Source organism: Eurosta solidaginis, chromosome X (assembly GCF_040869045.1).
Source record: "Eurosta solidaginis isolate ZX-2024a chromosome X, ASM4086904v1, whole genome shotgun sequence".
NCBI lineage: Eukaryota > Metazoa > Arthropoda > Insecta > Diptera > Tephritidae > Eurosta > Eurosta solidaginis.
Window position 1 is genome coordinate 31,921,035 of NC_090324.1, and position 14,038 is coordinate 31,935,072.

At 37.8% G+C, this 14,038-nt stretch overlaps 1 protein-coding gene across 27 annotated transcripts in view; it reads left to right on the plus strand.

Annotated features, from left to right (window-relative positions):
- Positions 1-14,038, plus strand: part of zfh2 (Zn finger homeodomain 2) — a 2,927,436-nt gene that overhangs the window by 933,171 nt on the left and 1,980,227 nt on the right. The gene's annotated exons all lie outside the window — the stretch shown is intronic.

Below are 14,038 nucleotides of genomic sequence, written 5' to 3' on the forward strand. Positions count from 1 at the left end.
GTTTTGGGTATTTTGATTTTGGGGATAACGTGGTAGACCCATTCAAGACCACTTTTGACCAAGGATATATAAAGTGCCTTCAACGTCATAGGGTCATTAAAGTCACTGGTGTTACGTCTACTGAACCCAATCATTGCAACAAATTTTGAAACAATGAAGTCAATGTGACTAAAAAAAGAGAGTTTGGATCAAAAATTACACCTAAGTCTTTACTCTCTTGACAACAATTAAGAGATTTAGCATTTAGTTTGTAGATAAAGTATGTGGCAGTTGTCTTTATGGAATAAGACACAATACAGCATTTGTTTAAATTTAAAAATAAATTATTGTCTGCGCACCATCCGGCAAAAGAGTCCAGATCAGAACCGTTAGAAATAGTTTAACAAATAAATAGTATTTTTTGTGAAATATATAGTTTTAGTGTTATATTTCAATCATTAAAGGGGAGGAGTGATGGGGAAACATATTGAGTAAAAAGTGCTAAGTCAGGAGAAAAAATTTGTTTTGAGTGCGGAAATTGTGCTAAGTCATAAAATAGCTGCTGGGTTAGCATACATGATTTTTATTTATCTTTTTCAAAGCTTCAGCCGTGTTAGAAGTCCACGAAAGTGGGGAAATCTTCTGACCGCCATTCACCTGGAATTGGCCAGAGCGATTCTTTTGCATGCGGTTCAACCAGCTCACTACTTCCAGTCGCTTGCGGCCAAGTATCCTCTGGGTAGCCACTAAACATCCGTTTAGTGGTGAGCTAATGTGAGAAGGCGGCACCTTGCTAGGCCACTCTGACATAATCGGTTTAAGGGCTAGCCGGGGGGATCTCCCATCGGCAGCGTCTGCTCACAACTAGGTGCGGCTGCAAGCGGCCGTCTGTCTTGGAGCAAGCGGCTCGGTATATAAACGTATGAGGTGGGTTTTGTCTAAGGCTGGGGTAACGCTCAGTCAATCCAGAGTCGAGTAAAGGTCCCACAAACCCCTACTGAATAAATACACGATATTTATGTGTTACGAACACACGCACACACGGCTGGAAATATTAGGCGGGCAGCAGTTTTCCGTCGCAAGATGGCGACGGGGCGGAGCGGTGGCTAACGGTCGTTGGAGTAGAGGAGGTTCGGTAGGGCGGTTGAACGGTCGGGTGACGGACGGACTGGTACGGCGGTACAGAAACAGAGGCGGGATAGAAGCAGCGGCTTAACGGGGGTAGGATGGCAAGCGGCCAGTGGCCGGTGTAGCAGCGGCGGGACGGATGCCGCGGCTTAACGGCGGTAGGATGGCAGACGGCCAACGGTAGTCGTAGCAGCGGCGTGACGGATGCAGCGGCTTAACGGCGGTAGGATGGCGAACGGCCAACGGTCGTCGTAGCAGCGGCGGCTGAATGGCGATAGGACGGCGAACGGCCAGTGGTTGGTGTGGCAGCGGCGGCACCAGCAAGGCGGGATGGGCACGGCGGTAGTATGGCAGACAGCCAACGGTCGTCGTAGCAGCGGCGTGACGGATTCAGCAGCTTAACGGCGGTAGGATGGCGAACGACCAACGGTCGTCGTAGCAGCGGCGGGACGGATGTAGCGGCTTAACGGCGGTAGGATGGCAGACGGCCAACGGTAGTCGTAGCAGCGGCGTGACGGATGCAGCGGCTTAACGGCGGTAGGATGGCGAACGGCCAACGGTCGTCGTAGCAGCGGCGGCTGAATGGCGATAGGACGGCGAACGGCCAGTGGTTGGTGTGGCAGCGGCGGCACCAGCAAGGCGGGATGGGCACGGCGGTAGTATGGCGGACGGCCAACGGTCGGCGTAGCACCGGCTGGATGGAAGCAGCGGCGGCACCAGTGGAGCGACGATGCGACGGCAGCGGCGGTGGGCTACGGAGCGCGTACCAGGGTCGTGGTGAGAGGGGAAGTAGGCTGGCGATGGGGTTTACCTGAACAGCGGGGGCTCGTTCCGGGCGGGGTCGGTTGACGGTATCGGCAGTCTTCGGCAGAATCGATATTAGGCCGGTTGGATACCTGGGGAAGAGACTGCGAGGACTCGTTAGTGCTGGTTTCACCGCTGGACACCCCCGCCTCCCTACTTGCACACTAGTAGAAAGTGCGTAAGGGGGGCGGGGTTGTACCAGCCGATACACCGTGGGTCGACCCGTGGGCGGAGGGGAAGTGTACTTTAACGGCACAGCGGTAGCCCCTGTGCGCACGCATCGGCTCACGGTTGAAACCAGTGCTGAGGGGAAGGGGTGGAATGGTCATGTAGGCGTCGGGCCGCTCAACGCCTAGGAGGGCGCGGGGGGCAAAGTATCACAAGGCTTCCTCCCCGTCGTCCTTACCTAAGTGAAGGGTGACCCGCGCCATGACAGCGCCCCTGCCACTCAGCCAGCCGAAGCTAGGACTGTGGGGAGGGGTTGTATGGTCATTAAGGCATCGGGCCGCGCAATACCTAGGAGGGCGCGGGGGGCAAAGCAGCACACGGCATCCTCCCCGTCGTCCTTACCCAAGTGAAGGGTGACCCGCGCCATGACAGCGCCTCTTCCACTCAGCCAGCCTAAGCTAGAACTGAGGGGAAGGGGTTAAATGGCCATGAAGGCGTCGGGCCACTCAACACCTAGGAGGGCGCGGGGAGCAAAGTAGCAGAAGGCATCCTCCCCGTCGTCCTTACCTAAGTGAAGGGTGACCCGTGCCATGGCGGCGCCCCTTCCACTCAGCTAGCTAGCAGGAGGGAAAAGTATGTCTTAAAAAAGACATCCACTCCCGCTGGCTCACCTGCGAGGACTGAATTGCAAAAATGCAAATTCGATGTTTATATGGATGGTGCCGCAAACTGGTTGAGAAGTCAACACACCATTATTGTGATTTTCATTGGTTTGCTATCAGTGGTTGTTGACTATGCTATAAAAGAATAAGTACAAGTGGTTGTTGGCTATGCTATAGGAAAATAAGTACAGGGAGGTTCAGGTTTAAGTGATTAGGGAAATACAGGGGGTTACGTTATTGTAACGCTACGTTACAAACGTGCAAGTAATATTTTCATCCCCGCTAAGCGGCTTGTGCGCTGAGCTTGGTACGCGCCACTTCAAACCATACTCCAATGAAAATCAACAACCAGCCTCAGATTAAAAGAACACTCACTATTGATGACGACAATGGCAATCGTTTGAAGGGCAATGCATTGAGGTCATGCAACAGGAACGCCCGCTCCCTGAATGGGATTGGTGCAGATGCCCGGCTGGTTGATGTCCTCGTCAAAGCAAAATTTGATATCACCGCCATCCAAGAAATGCGTTGAACGAAGCAAGGATGAAAGAAGATTAAAAATTGTGACATCTATTGGAGTGGCGATACAAAAAAGCGCAGTTTCGGCGTCGGATTCGTGGTGGCAGAGATACGTTCACGCCTGTGGACGAACGTCTCGCCGATATCCAATTAAAACCCAAATTTTTTAATATATCATCCATCTGCGCCCATGCGCCGACAGAGGAGAAAGACGATGAGGTGAAAGACGCTTTTTATGAACAATTAGAACGCACATATGAGCGCTGCCCCCGCAATGAAATAAAAGTCGTGCTTGGCGACTTTAACGCCAGGGTGGGAAAACAAGGTGTTTTTGGCCTTACAGTCGGAAAGTTCAGCCTACACAATGAAACTTCTCCTAATGGACTGAGGCTGATTGACTTTGCCGGTGCTCGAAACATGGTCATATTGTAAGGTTCGACTGATATCCACCAGTCATAAGCATTCTACATATTTCCGGTAGCCATAGGAAATGCTTCTCGTTTATTAGTAGGTGGTATAGCAAACCTGTAGTATTTTAACAGGGCATGGCCAAATAGAGATCGTGGTTTAACAGCAAATGAGCAGTTTCGAAGTTCAAGTTAATGTTACAATAATTATTTCGAACATAAATTGTAATAACAGAAGTGGGAGCAGATGTTAACAGGCATCATAACAGCAGGGCTTACACTGTGGGAGTTTTGTAGGAAAATGTTGCAGAAATTACGTGAAAAATTGCTTATTAGAAAAACAGCATGAAGTATGGGAGTAAAATATAAATTCTATAGGTTTGAAGAGACTAAAAATATAAAAACTATACAAAGGAAAATAGTTTGAAAACAGCCAAATAACGGGGAAAAATAGCTCGTAAACAATTTTTTGAATAGAAAATAGTTCGAAAACAATTTTTTTTGAAGAGCCAGTGGCTTAATTGCAGCGGTTACCGAACTTGGAAAAGGATTACAAAACGTTGGACAAGTCAGTTGTTGAAGGAGTTGAAACATGATCGGTGGTCCGGGAAAAAAGTAAAGAAAATATATATAAAAATCGTTTGAAATCCCATCCGGCACCGCGTGAATATTTAAAAAAAAATTTAAAAAGTTAATAAAATTAAAATATACAAAGTGAAACTTTGAAAAATTACAAAAACAAATTTTTTGTATAAAATTTATCAAAAAAAAAGTTTTATTTATAAAAGTGAAAATTGAACGAAAACGTTAATTAGTTGAGAAAAAAAATTGGTTGGAAGCTTTAATATTTGAGTACAATAATAAGAACAAAACCAAAAATATTAAAAGATCTATTGTCGAATAAAAGAAACAACTACCGAAGTGAAGAGAAAAGTTATACAAAAACAGATAAATTCGGAGAAAAAAAAAAACACAAAGAAAAAAAAATTTTAAATAAAAAAAAAATAGTTATTTGTAAGTTCGAATGCAAGAACAAAACGAAACTAACGTATGTTATTTCGAGAAACATCTACGGAAGTTAACCAGCAAGTTATAAAAATAAAAACGGACCTTCACAGTAAAATGATACCAGAAATTTATAAAATCTAAGAAAAAAACTCAACACAATTTCACAAAAATTTGTATTTGCCTTGCAAAAAAACAAAAAAAAATATATATATATTTTTTTTTTCGAACTTAGTACAAAAAAAAAATAATAATAACCAAAGCATTTCACTTGCTATTTTATATATATTCCGATTGGTTCTTCTTTAATATTAAATATATGTGTAAGTAGGCTTTCAAATCTATATTTTATGTGCGAATAAAACTAAATTATTCCACTGTTTTCCCAACGTTTCGCTAATATTTTTATTTTTAGCATCATCAGGGGAATATTTATTAATTTATCTGTTACAAACAATATATAAAAATTATGAAAATTATCAATTAGTTTTCAAAACAGACATGAAAAACAACAAAGAAAAACAATTTGGTGAATAGCTTAACATTGAACAAGATAAACTTACGTTATTTTGTCATTAAATCAAAACTGTTGTAAAAAACATTAAAAACATAAACCATCACAATATAATCATTACCATCTGACTATCATGGTAGCTTTGTCAATACTAAAAATTATTGTTTTGTAAACAAACAATGTAAGCGGCCGCTATGTTTTCCGTATCTTCGCGTTTATTGATCGTCTTTTCTCGTCTTTCCATAATTCTCAGGCTCTCAAGTGTATATCTTGTTGCTTTTCTCTTTTCCTTATCAATAATTTTCGTGTTGGTAAAGTCAGCTGAGTGTCCACTTGTTAATATATGTTGCGCTAGTGCTGTACTTGTTTTTTGTTTTCTGATGTCCGCTTCATGCTCGCCTAGTCTAACCGAAAGAGGTCGTTTTGTAGTACCAATATATTCTTCTACATTCGTCGTTTTCATCGCCTTTGCATGTTACCTCGTATATAACATTGTTTTGTTGTTGGTGTTCTAAGGGATGCTTTGTTCTTGTATATATTGTGGGCATGGTTTGGTTTGACCTGTAAGCTAGTACTGTGTTAGGTGTTTTTGCTATGCTGTGGTGTGCTGTTTTTAGACGTTAAAATTCTACAGCAAGAAGAAAATCCTACGAGAGGAAAACAAATTTTCAATTAAATGAGGCAAGATGTGAAATTGGAATCCAAGATATCGCCAGGAGTTTCCAGGTTTAGTAGGCATAGCGGCTAAATATTTTTTTTTGTAGTTTGTAGGATTTGATAATCTGAAAAGTAACATTAAAATATATGTAGGCTCTTAGGCTCTCTAACATAAAAAAAAAAATTTAAAAAATGTAGACTAGCCGGTTGTAACAAACAGAGTACCCGCTCCTTAAACCCTATACTCACTCGGAGAGCTATTGCATGCAGAACTGATGTTCCCTAATTCAGTGAAAAAATAAACTAAACGATTGTCTATGTGAAGAAGTTTGTGGCTGGAATGATAGACGTTAATGAGGCCAGTTTCATTGCATAGATGGTGCACTATGTGGGATCCAACGAAGGCATGATGCGATTGATTCATTACATGAAATGGCGCCCAACGTGTGGGCCAGAGAAGGTTAAGAGTTCATCAAATTTTTTTGGAAGTTTATTCAATTTTTCTTGATCACATAAAAGATTTTGCCTTGGATTGTCATTATCTGGATTATTTCGAATGTGAACCGGTAAACTTTATAAGATTTTTTTTTAAATTTAGTATGTTTTGTAGCTCATTACATTTTTTAGTTTGCTTTAACGCAGTTTAACCCTTACAATACAAAAGTAAAATTTTTGAGAACTTTGGTACCTATTTCCTTAAATGTGTCTACTCGAGTATAATTAAACAATTTGTCTCCTAAGGACAATTGTATTTTCTTAATTCCCAAATTGCCGGTCAATCTTCGCCTCAACAATTTGATTCGCTATATTTATTTCACTACAACTTTTCTTTCCTTTTTTGAAATATAATTTCGGAGGATCGAAAACGAGCTGGACTAGTCTTTTTACCTCACATTTATTAAGCGCTTCGTATATTATAGGGTTCTCTTTGTGACTTTTCTTCTCTTCATTTCTATTACTATTATTACTGGAATTCTTTTTAGTTTGCGATCTTGTCGTGACTTTCATTATTTTACATGCCTGTACTGACATTTCTTTTAAATCATTGATATCTATTCGTGAGAGAGCGTCTGCCACGTAATCTTCTTTTCCGGCTATGTACTCCACCCCAAAGTCATACTCTTCCAAATCTAACCTGATTCTAGTTAATTTAGATGAAGGGTTTTTCATTGAGAATAAATACGTTAATGGTCGATGATCTGTTTTCACTGTGAATTTTCTGCCATAAACATATGGTCCAAAATATATAATTGCCAAATGTATGGCCGCCAATTCTTTTTCGATCGTGGCCGTACCTAATTCGCCTTTTGTAAATTATCTTGAAGCATAAGCAATGGGTAATTATTTTCCTTCATATTTTTGGCTTAGCACAGCACCGCAAGCATAACCACTTGCGTCGGTTGTAATAAAGAACTCTTTATCAAAATTGGGATATTGTAGGACATTTGGATTAATTAATGCATTTTTTAGGTAGTTAAAGATTTCTCGCAGTCGTCTGTCCATATGAAAATTACATTTTTCTTACTAAGTCTTGTTAGAATCCTGGTGTATTCCGCGAAATTTGGTATGAATCTTCTATAATAATTACACAATGTGACAAGTCTTTTTGCTTCATCGGCATTTTTGGGAGTTGGGTAATTTTTAACAATTTTAATTTTATTTGGGTCTGGTAAAATTCCAGTTCTTGTGCATTTATGTCCAAGATAAGTAACTTCTTGACTGAAAAATAGACATTTGTCCGGATGTAATATTAAATTATATTTTCTGCATGTGGTGAATACATCCCGTAAATTTTTAATTATATGTTTTTCGGAGCATCCTAATACGACTAAATCGTCCATTTATAAGAATGCTTGTGATGGTTTTAGACCTGCGAATGCGAATGTCATCATCCTCTGGAATGAGTTCGGAGCTACTTTGAGGTCATAAAGTAATCTTTTGAAACGATAAGTACCGTTATCCGCTTTAAAGGATGTGATATCTCTTGACTCTGGGCTGAGTTCTATTTGGTGAAATCCTGACATTAAATATAGGCATGAGAAATATTTTGCTCTTCCCAATTGATCTAGAATATCATCTATTCTAGGCAAAGGTAATTTATCAGCTGTTAATTTTTTATTTATTTGTCTGAAATCAACAACTAATCTCCAATAAAATAGGGATGTTTTACTCTAAGGTTGATGGTTCAACAATATAATCTTGAATTAGTTTATTTACTTGTTTATTTATTTCATTTCAAATGTGCTTGGGGTAGTCTATAATTTTTAATATACACAGGAGTGTTGTCTTTCAGATGGAACTTTTGTTTGTAAAAATTGTTGGTCTAGCGAATGGTGGGAAATTTTTATTCAATCTTTCTAACTTTGCTTTATTATTAGCTTTACAGTGAGGTGTATTTTCAATTATAACATAATCCTCTAAACTTTCCGTTTTGATGTCATAATCTTGAATGATTGCATGTTTGTCTGTTGTATTTATTATTCTTGTTTTGTTAAATGCTTCAACTATTGTTTTAAGATGCTTTACTACTGTTTCTGCCTTTACTTTTGTATTTTTCTTCTATGAGTAGTTTAACGATATCTTCCCATTTGCCCATTGGGGATGGCAGTTACAATTTAGTTAAACCTTATCTAAACCGTCTGCGCGGCTGGCATATCGCTTTGTTAGGAATTTATTATGGGTTGAGTAGAGTTTTAGAAACAAACTGATGCAACTGACTACGCAGATGATTAGAAGCATGATCTTAATAGTATCTAGTGCCTCAGTATGGTCTACTACATGGACTGAGTTTACAACGTTTGCCGTTGGTTTTTCTATTTTTGATTCTTGGCCTCGCATCTTAAAAAAATACAAAAAATTTTTTTTGTTTTTTTTTTCTTTTATTAAAAATATTTTTTTTTCGCTATTTTAATCTTTTCTTCCCATAAATTTGACTTCGTACCTATATAATTCTTCAGGTGTTGTTGCTGGTGGGTTTCTTACATTCCATATTGTTGGCTCTCTTGGTATATCAATAAGTTTCCACCATTTTTTCAACCATACTAGAGTTTTTTCCTTTTCTACAATTTTAATTTCATTTTTAAGGTCCTCAAGTGGGCCTTTTACATAAGTTTTAATTTTCCTTGGTCTTTCCATAATTTTTAAGTCAATAGTTTTACAAAATTTTATTTAATCTTTTTTTTCAACACCCTAATGTTTACAATGCTGGATTCGGTTTTTTATTTTTATAATTATTTTCCCTTATTCTCTTAATTTCTTGTTTTAGTTGAATTTTTTCTGCCTGATTAGTGCTTAAATTTCTTTTTTTTTCATAGATCTTGGCTATTGTTTTTCGAATGCCAAATTGCTTTCCTTCTCTTTTTCTTTTCAATTTGACCGGCTTTGGAACTTTAGGGTCCTCAATTTTTTGAATCCTGTTTCTCGTTCTGTACTCCTCGATTGTTATTGGCTTAGGGCCGTGATTGGGTATCTCAGGTGTTTCGTTTTCACCTTCTTGTAAATTTAAATTTGTCGAAAATTTGGTCAAATTGGCTTTGATTTTGTATGTCCTCTTCTGGGAACATAGCTCAAAAATTAGTAAAAAAAAAAGTTTTTACTGCAGAAATTAAAATTTTTCCTTGTCAATAGGCAGCCGTTGGGTTGCCCGAATATTTTCCTGCCTAACAATAATTTTTAAATTGTTAAAACTATGCTGATATACGTATTATTCTTATAACTATTAGCTGCTAGTTCTGAAAGCTTCACGATTTCGGTGTCATCCTTGCGCCATTCTGATCTGTGTCGTTCCAATGTATCTTTTTGTTTTTTATGTGGTCTTCTAATTGCCGCAATTCAAATGTATCTTTTTTGTATTTTATGTGGTCTTCTAATTGCCGCAATTCTAATGTATCTTTTTTTGTATTTTATGTGGTCTTCTAATTTCCGCAATTCCAATGTATCTTTCTTGTTTTTTCCTTTTTCTTTTACAAGACTTAGGCTGTAATCAGCCAGTAAAATCCTTGCCAGCTATGAAATTAGGCTGAAAATTCAGCCAGTAGAATCATAGGCAGGATCGCCATATAAAAGATAAGAAAAACGATGTAATTGGTTTTGTCTATTTTAGACATCAATGAGCGAATGCCGAATGAATCTTTATTCAAATATTGGTAAGTAGTCGCAGTTATAACATCATTTTTGAACTCTCCCTGGTATGGTAATTTTATACTCAAAGATTATGAATCTAGTGCCTTCAGACCGTTTTCTCTCTGTGTATTCATATCAGCAAACCATCTGTATTGGGAGGTTCGGCTGATATCCGCCAGTCATAAGCATTCTATTTCCGGTAGCCATAGGAAATGCTTCTCGTTTATTAGTAGGTGGTATAGCAAACCTGTAGTATGATAACAGGGCATGTCCAAATAGAGGTCGGAGTTTAACAGCATATGAGCACTTTCGAAGTTCAAGTTAATGTTACAATAATGATTTCGGACATAAATTGTAATAACAGAAGTGGAAACAGACGTTAACAGGCATCATAACAGCGGGGCTTACACTGTGGGAGTTTTGTAGGAAAATTTTGCAGAAATTACGTGAGAGATTGCTTATTAAAAAAACAGCGTGAAGTATGGGAGTAAAATATAAATTCTATAGGTTTGAAGAGACTAAAAATATAAAATCTATACAAAAGAAAATAGTTCGAAAACAGTCGAATAACGGGGAAAAATAGCTCGTAAACAATTTTTTGAATTGAAAATAGTTCGAAAACAATTTTTTTGGAGAGCCAGTGGCTTAGTTGCAGCGGTTACAGAACTTGGAAAAGGATTACAAAAAGTTGAACTAGTCAGTTGTTGAAGGAGTTGAAACATGATCGGTTGTCCGGGAAAAAAGTAAAGAAAATATATATAAAAATCGTTTGAAATCCTGTCCGGTACCGCGTGAATATTTTAAAAAAAATTTAAAAAGTTAATAAAATTAAGACTTACCAAGTGAAACTTTGAAAACTTACAAAAACAAATTTTTCGTATAAAATTTATCAAAAAAAAAAAAAAAAAAGTTTTATTTATAAAGGTGAAAATTGGACGAAAGAGTTAATTTTTTCAAAAGTGTTGAGTTAACAAAAATTTGTATTTGTAAATTTAAGCCTTGCAAAAAAACAAAAATAAAAAAAATGTATATATATTTTTGCGAACTTAGTACAAAAAAAATAATAATAACCAAAGCATTTCACTTGCTGTTTTTAGACGTGAAAATTCTACAACAAGAAGAAAATCCTACGAGAGTGTACTGATGCTATGCATCCTCCCATGACTTAAATACACCAATAACACTAAAACTACCCAACTCAATAAATGGAATACATTAAATCAAAAACCCCATAAACTCAATACAGTCCATTAATAATAATAATTTATAAATTAAAAAAAAAGGAATGCTTGGTGGGAGTTGAACCCGCAACCCCGGGCGTTTGGTCGGGTACGTCAGCCACTGTGCCACGACTCATACGCTTACAAGCACATAAAATTACTCATTTATAACTCTTATTAAACTGCTCGCCCTCAATTGCCCAAAGCTTAGACATGGTCCTTCGAGCCGGATAACTGGCTCGTATGGAAGTTTCATTAGACGACTAAGCCGTCTAAGGGGGGAGTATGTTCAAGCGACTTAAACTATGAACATTTTTCGTTCGTTTGTTTCAGTAGCCATTGAGTGTGCTTGTAATTCTCAACTGGTTAGTGAAATATTCTAAAGACATAGTTTGAGTTTTTTAATTAAAATCGAGGTTCTTCGGATGGTGTGTTAATACATCAGAGCCCAGTGCTCGCCTCCATATCACACTTTGAAGGGGTTCTTCAAATAGAAGATGAGGTGGCTCATTAGAGCGAAACCTCAGAGTGCCCAACTCTCGCCCCAAATTAAATAAATAGAGGTTTTTCTTGTAGAAAATGGGGTGCCAATACCTCAGAGCCGTCCCGTGCTCGCCTCCATATTACATTTTAAAGGGTTCTTCAAATAGAGGATGAGGTGGCTCAGTAGAGCGAAGCCTCAGAGCCCCCCAGTGCTCGCCCCCAAATTAAATAAATAAAGGTGTACTGATGCTATGCATCCTCCCATGACTTAAATACACCAATAACACTAAAACTACCCAACTCAATAAATGGAATACATTAAATCAAAAACCCCATAAACTCAATACAGTCCATTAATAATAATAATTTATAAATTAAAAAAAAGGAATGCTTGGTGGGAGTTGAACCCGCAACCCCGGGCGTTTGGTCGGGTACGTCAGCCACTGTGCCACGACTCATACGCTTACAAGCACATAAAATTACTCATTTATAACTCTTATTAAACTGCTCGCCCTCAATTGCCCAAAGCTTAGACAGAGAGGAAAAAAATCTACAATTAAATGAGGCAAGATGTGATCGTCACAAATTTGGACTAAAAGTATACGCGAAAAATAATAACAAAAAAAAAAGAGGAAAAAAGAGTTTTTTTTACATTAATCAACTTTTGCGACATGAGCTTTTGAATTTATTTTGTCTTTGTTCGCACTATGTGAAAATGGGGCATGTAACAACATCAACGTTGATCATGCTGCAAGAAGGCTATGTTACCGCATTCACATAATTTCTATTTTCTGCTAAAGATTTTTTTTTTCTGTCTTAATTTGAAAGAGAATTTGAACCAAATAAATATGTTTCCTAATTTCTAATACTCAGCTGATCATTATCTTTAATTTTCTTTCGTTGTTGGTTCATACTCCATGCACCAACTCAATTAATTCTAAGTATTGTGAGCCTATGAGAGCGCAACATCGAGAGTTAACATACTGCTTATTATGTGCAGTCGGTGATTCTCGCTCCCTCACAAACTGAGAGCAATGTATAAATATGTTTGAAGCTATGCTAAATATAAATTTATAGAGATCTCAGGTTATATGAATTATGTTAAATGTGAGAGGAATAGTATTGAGAAATAACATTGTTTTTTTTTTTTTTAAATTAGTACTAGGGGAATAAGAGAATTTGTATAATGAGCGACTTTTTTTCAATTGTATTTAGTGAGAAAATCTCAATTGACTAATGATAAGAGATAAGAAGAATTTTGGAGAATGTAAGAATGAAAGAAATCATAGAAACCAGAGAAATGTTTTCTGTTCAAGAGAATTAATTTAAATATGCTTTTGTAGATTTGTGAACTTAATTTTGAATTGAGAGATTTCGAAATAAAATGAAATATTGAGAATTCGGTTTCGATAAATATACTCGTATGTAGGCTAATGCTGCAGTTACCCACGAACGTACGTAGAAAAAACGTGTCAGCTGACACGACCTATCTTATGAGTGTGCAATGTAAACGAAAACTCACCGACGTGCAACGCCCGTACGTACGTAGCCCGGAACGTAGAAATCAAAACAATTTTGATTTTTTCCGTAAGAACGTGTCAGCTGATCGCTCTCTCACTAGACAGAGTTGCCTAGTAAACTTTTGTGCGCTAATTTTTGACCGTTTGCAATTTTATGCAAAAACGCCTAATTAAAGTTTGAAAAATTGTGGAAATAATTCGAAATAATTATGTAAAAGTGCTGATTATAAATATTTAATCTATTTATACTTATTTAATATGTATTCCGGCCTTTTACAATATCAAAAATTAAATTGGAAAAAGTTGATGTTTCCATAAGCATACATGCAAATGGTCAATGGCAACAGTGCTTATCTGTAAACAATACACACACAAATATGTAATGTACATGTACACAGACGTACACATTGATTCCTACGGGCTTGAGAGTTCGGTCAAACGTGCTTCGTACGACAAACGTCTTTACGTACGGCACACGTCGGTGGGTAACTGCCGCATAATACATATGATGTAAGGAACAGTTTAGGTATGTTAACATATACATAGATATATATAAATACATATCGCACAAAATAATAAATAAAACAAAAAAGAATGAAATTCAAGTTTAGCGTAGTACTAGATATAGGAAAAAATTAAATGTATAATTGAACAAACATTAATTAAAATTTAAGGATTTGTAAAAGGAAAAAATGAAGGTTTAACTTCAATTGGATATTTGTGATAGGGGCAATGGTGAGTATAAGTGGGCTAAGAGAACAAATATTACCATTATTTTAGCAGGTTGGGTGGGTGTAGACGGAAGGCAATGACAGCTTAGCCTTCCACCTCTGCTGGAAGAACGCAAAAG